The sequence below is a fragment of the Triturus cristatus genome, chromosome 12, assembly GCF_964204655.1.
Source record: "Triturus cristatus chromosome 12, aTriCri1.1, whole genome shotgun sequence".
Classification (NCBI taxonomy): domain Eukaryota; kingdom Metazoa; phylum Chordata; class Amphibia; order Caudata; family Salamandridae; genus Triturus; species Triturus cristatus.
The window spans coordinates 402719593-402726193 of NC_140595.1; positions in this window are offsets into that span (position 1 = coordinate 402719593).

Consider the following 6601-nt stretch of genomic DNA (forward strand, 5'->3'; position numbering starts at 1 on the left):
AGCTTTTAAGGACTCACCCGGAGCTCCCCTCAGACAAAAGCAATACATGAAAAATTGGGTATCATCTCATGTGGTTAAATTCACCATTCTGAATTCCAACCGAAGTTGGCTGACCGGAGGGCTCTTGGTTGACCAAAAACTGCATGCGTTGCCTTGGACTGAATTTTAGCCAGATCGGCATGCACAGTGCTTAATTTGTAAAATATGAAGTGCCAGGGCTCTTACTAGGAGGCCACTGCAGCTTGCACCACCCATCGCCCTTGCCATTGCTGCCAAAACAACTACTTACCATCTCTCTCACATGTCAGATTTTCAATGTTCCCAAAGCAAAAGGAATGGCTGGGGAGGCAGGTATTAGCAATTTTTTTTAATGTATATTGTTTTCCTAAACTGTTGTACTGTTCATCTCTAAAATATATGAGCAGCACCACCATGTGGCAGACTGCCCTAAGTGTGGTGTTCGCAATTAGGTGCTGTGACGAGCACCGGAAACCAATTAAGTGTTGGTGCTCAGCACCGGAAAGAACCGGCTCAAATTAAGCACTGGGCATGCAACTCGTTGTCCCAAGTGGAGGATCCATAGATAATGACTCGTGCCAACTTAGCTGCAAATATCGGAAGCACACTTGTAGCTATGGGGCTATGTAGCCTACTGCCTATTATCCTTAAATGGTGCTGCAAATGTAGTGACAACATTCCATGGCTTTAAGTTGATATATAAACGTTCGTTTCAAATCTATCCAGATTCCGAGATAGTGAGTCATGAGTATCCTTTGATCTCCTAAGCGCTGGACAAACTTAGATTTAGCAGAACCAAATTTCATTATCAAGATCTTTGTCATATTTAATTTCAGATAATTAATTTTATTCTTGGAGACCATTTTGGACCCTTTCAAAGCCAATTTCAGTTACATCTAAAAGCACCGTATCCTCTGCATACTGAAGCAGTGGTAGATGTTTTGCTCCCAATTTGGGGGGAAAGATTTTTTGATTTGACAGTACGCAAAGATCATCAGCCATATACAATTTTAAAAAAACGGCCACCAGGACACCGCCCTGTTTCAGGCCCTAGCTGGTGCAGATTTCCACATTGTGGACCGGTTGCCCAGTTTTACTCTGACCCAAGTGTCAGTTTACAAAAGTCGGTTGGCAGTGAACAAATGGTCAGGAATCTTCAGGCCTCCAACTTTCTCCAAAGGGTTCTCAGATTAATTTTTCAAAGGCCACACTTTAGTTTAAGAAGAGCACATATAATGAGGATTTCTGGGCGATCACTTTGTTTACGAAAAGTATAGTACTAGCAATATTTTCCAGGGTTTCACTGCCTTTTCTGAACTCCGTCTGGGAGAAAGGTAAAAGTTTTAGTGAGTTTATCCGAACTTGTAAGTTAGGCAACAATAATTTAGCGAACACCTTTGCTTTTGAGCCAAGCAGGGCTATAGTTATATAGTTTTCAGGCTTATTGGTAGGCCCCCTTTTAAGTCTCGCCTGAGCCAGCGCTCTAGCGCTGCTCTGGCGAGAGCTTTAGTAAGCGGGATTTGGAAGTGCAGCCTAGTGCTTTTCAGGCCTCCAAATACAGTGCATGTGCGCCGGGCGCAAGCACCATTTGTCAGCTTGCCTGATCACTTTTGTGGCCGCTTTGATGTTCTCAGTGAGCCGCACGTCCACTGAGAACATCAAAGCGGCCGCGAAAGTGCTCACCATTTGCCAGCCCCCTCCCTAATCCCACTTCCTGCTTGTTATTTTATACTTGCCTCGTTCCTCCGTTGTCCCATTTCTTTTCAAAAACTTCTCCAACCTCCCATAACTGCCCTTCATCAGCTTTCCTTCTTCCTATTCCTGATTGTTCTTTTTTCTGCACCGTCGTAAGACCCCGTCCCCTCCCCCCCTCCCTGACATTCAGCGCCCCTCCTATGGTATCGGAGCGCTTTACATAGCACCAGTTACGTTCATGATTTTGACTTCTCGCTGAAAAGTGTTCTACTCCAGGAGACATTACTGTGATGTTCCCTTCCACCACCATTTATTGTACTGTTTGTGTTGGACCTCACAGCACTCACTATTCAAACTTGTGATCCAATAACTACTTTGGCACTTTATTAAAAAGTTTAAAAAATAAGTAGCAGCAGCCTGAAAGCACCGCGGCTCCATCTGAGGGTGCTAAATGAACATAGCATGACAATATATTCACTCATCACATAGGAATATTACCCACCAACCCCACACACCTCTCTTTAGCTTATAACATAGGACAGTGAGGTAGACTATCGCTACTGGGATATACTTGCATTACGTGAGTCTATAAAAGGAGTACAACCGCGTTGGGGAATAATAACACTTGCTATGCAATCAGATAGGTACATTTTTTAATGTAGCAGGACTTTTGGGATCGCCATGCTATAAACAAGTGGTTGGTGCTGTGAAACTAGAGACATGTAGTGCCTTGGTTGGTACAGAGTCTGTTGGTGTTAAGAGCCTATTAAAGTTTGATCTATTGGTGTTGCATTATTTAGCAATGCCAATAGCTCAAACTTTAATAATGCGAGACCGATTGCATTGCAAATGCTTGTTATGTATTGGATGCAGAATTGATACCCACCAATTCTCATAGATTATTTCAGTGCTTAGAATTCCTCTGTGGAATGTCATCAGGGTCTTACCCTGTGCTTTATCATCATGCTTGAGGACTGTCAACAGGACACCATTCGGTCCTGGTGCCCCGTTACTTTTCATATCTGCCATGGTTTTCAATATGTCAAATTCTTCCCAAGCTAGGGGTGGCACGGATCAATGGGTCCACATTTGACTCAAATGTCTCATAGGGCTTCATCTCCGGGATATCCTTCAAGGCATTGCTGAGTGTTTGAGTTATAGAACAACTGCCCTCTTGACACACAAGTAGTTTATGGGACATAGTCTGGTTAAAATAAATATTTTCCCCAAGACTCTGCATCAATGCATGTGTTCCAGGTGTAAAGCCATCTAATTGATGGATAAGCATCGTAAATGCAGTGTTGTCCCTGGTACTAGCCCATTTATAGATGATTTGCCATCTTTGAATTTCAAAGGCTGATTTTGCTTTCCAGTTTCTTACTGTATACTTGTTTTAGTATTTCAATGGTCCTTTCGTGGCCTGTCTATCTATGTGAGCTGTTCGTAGTTCCTCCGTATACCAAAAGAGCACTTTATGGCAATAAGAATGATTGGACATAGGGGAAATTTTCTTTACCCTTTGAGAATTCTCTAGTTGATAACAATCTACTAATGAGGTGACCATATTTTCCCAGGTGTTTGTGGCTCTTTTGTCCCTGTATGTTTGTGTTATTTCGGCCAATAAATAATTTCCCAAGAGAAATTTCCACAGTTCGCGTACTTCTTGCGCAGAGTTTCCATTTCTGTCTACGTTGCTTGGACTCACCTTCTGCTGATGCAGTAGTCTTCAGTTGGTCATCGAATTTGATACCTAGATTGATACCGATTCCGATCCGGGTCGGAAGGCCACCGAACGCGATCCGGCCGGGAAAACTACGAGCCATACGCGGGTTTTCCGTCCGACTCGGACAGCTGTACAGGTGAACAAGTACGATGCGAGCTACGTGAAATTCACCGACCGAGTCGTTTCCGGCTTCGAACCGCTCCGTACGTCTCGGTCGGAAGCAACTGTGGCGTGCAATGGATGGGATTTATGACCGAGCCAGTACGATGCACGCGTCAGACAGCCTGTGCGAGCCGGAGTGTCTGGCTCGCAAAACGTCCGGGTGGTTGCCTTTGGGGGTCCGCGTCGGACCCCCTGACACCTGCAGCCCTATGACACGGACACAGGGGGAGACCCATGGGTCTCCCCAACACAGGCATGTACGGTGCGGATGGCACCGATGCGTACCCACTGTAGGGGGTGCATATGTCCGCGACATACCCATTCAGTCAATGGGAGCCCATATACGCCTCGTACGACCGGCTCCCATTCATTCCTATGGGAGTCCGACAGAACCGAGTCCGGCAGCATACGGCCGCATCGTACTCGCTCAGTCGGACTGTTGGCCTCCGGCTCGATCGGAAAACACTCCGGATCCGGCTCGGTCGGAGTGCTTTCCAATCCGGATCGGGATCGGCCCCTAAGTGCCTGTAGATGGTGATCAATTTTGGCTGCGGTTATAATTTGGAAAAAGGTCATCAGGTCAAGGAGATGAAAAATGACAAGAGTATAGTCTAAGATATTTGATGCACAGCCAGCCATCCGTGTGGCCCTTGCTGGCATGTCAAGCTGCAACCAGGCATTGAGATTAAAAGCCCCTGTTGATGCATTTTTGGCCAAAACCGTTTCTCGCTTCTGAAGATTGTAGGGTAAAAAACATCATATACTGGATATTACAATATTGCTGCAATTCTAGTAGAGCAGTGTCTTACAAACGCACCAGAAAAAGAGCCTCATTTTAGTCACCTGTTACATTATTTCATGATCAGGTTCATGATCAGGAAAGTCCAGTATATCATGAGTTATTTTCTTTTTTAATGAGTCCAGAAGAATATTGTCTTTAAGTAAGAGAATTCTTTCCTTTTCCCCTTAATTTAGTACTAGGTTAGTTACTAAGATGTAGTAGGAGCCGAACTCCATTATCGTTCAGCTATAGTTTACCTTAGTTGAGTTGCAAGTTACAAGGCCACTCAGCAGTCTACCATGCTCTGAGAATTTTCACTGCTTGCTTAATGTAGGGACTTAAACCTGTTACTCCTACGTCAGCCCTAACCCATGTTTCTTGCAAGCAAATGTTGGAGAATTTATTTAACCAGAGCAAAAGATCAATATATGTTGTAAGTTTGTTAGCGCCCCCACCACCCCAAGTGCCTTGAGACCCTCATGGGTGAGTAGCTGTGCTATACAAGCCCCTGATTGATTGATTGAACGTTCCAAGATAAGAAGAGAAGTTGGTCCTTAATGTTAAGGATTCCAGCATTCATTGTTCAGCTAAGGCTTTTCTCTGTGTGTTGGAAGAGACTCAGGAAACATTCACTGAACTTCTGAGGCTGATAGATGGTAGTGTCTCTGTCTTTATATGAAGAATTGACAAAAAACATGCATTGTTAATTTCACTAGATGCACCCCTAGCATTAATCAGGATACTAAACTGCAACTGGTTCATGTTATTAGAAGGAGTGGTACAGGTCTTAACCTCCTCCTGTTTTTTAGTGGTACAAGATACCTGGTAGCGGCATCGAAGTCGAAGTCAATGCCCCCCTCTAAGAAGACTGATCTTAGTGACATAATGAGTTTTGCAGTGCCAGACTTTTTGCAACTTATTTTAGTGGCCTCTATATCCTTGCTGCTCACCCCCATCTATCATCTGTGAAGGCCACACATTAAATATCGCTAGATTTCATTGCAGCAAGGGCCGTGATAGCTCCAAAGAATCATAGACGAGTTCTCTTGTTTAGAGTGTTGTGAGTTCCTACGCACGCTATTGAAGGACATATAGTACACTTCAGTTTTCCATGGGCTCTACCCAACTTCTATTGTGAGTAGCCTTATTAATGCTAAGGTTATTTGTTTTCATTGGGTCTGCTAAATGTATTCTATTTTTGTTTCATGTCTCAGACAAAGCGGCTGAATTCCTTGCGGCTGGTTCTCTACTCTTAACAGGCGTTGATACTATGTCCTTTGTTGGGAATATTTGAATGGAAGTTGAGGTTGTTTCGTCAAGAAATTGACTACTAATGGCAGATCCACTGTGAATTTGAATCCCCGAGCTTTCCCATTTATTAGCTGTAGGGGTTTCAGTCTTATATAAGTTTATGATTGTGGTGATTGTTCGCCAGGGAAAGATCAAATTGGGTTTCGGCATTCAGCCTTTTAATAGACTGCCTGATAGTTAATTAAGGTTGAGATTCTTTTTATTGTATATTTGCTTCCATGCTCTTTTAGTTGTATCCTCCGAAATTGGGGCTATTTAATAATTTAGAAACCTTCCAAGTATCAGGATTATTAACAAATTCGGTGTTCCTAATTTTACCCTGAGTTTCTTTCTCCAGCATCATGGTGGTCTGAGGGAGAGGGGCTAAGAGGGGGGTTCAAGCAAACTCGTGATTCCACCTCTAGCTTTGATTTGAAACTGGTGACGCAAGTTCCACAGGGTTTAAGTCATTCCCTGAATTGTCCGAGACATTATCTTTCAATGTCCACTGGGCTGTGCCCTCTAGGGAGTCATCCTGGGTATGTTACTGAGGACCATGGTAATTTTGTTGCCTCTTGAAGACAACCTCCTCGGTTGATTGAATAGGCAATATGTCCAGAACCTGATGTTTTGGCGAGTTTGAAGTCACTGAAAACAGTTTAAGAAGGGGAAGGGTTTGTTATATTTGTGTCCTTTAAAAAAAAAAAGTTTTAAAGCCTTTTTAAAAACATTTTTCTCTAACGTCTTTGCTGCTCTTCACCAGGTTGTTATTCACTTTTGTAACTGTATTAACCTCCTGATCACTCGACTGACCATTCCTATTGTTGCTTAGTAGTTTTTCTTCAAGTAGGTGCTTGGATGCTGACAATTGCACAAAGAAGTCCATAGGGTCGGTCTGCTTAGTCCACTTAACACCTGCATTGTTTCTTATG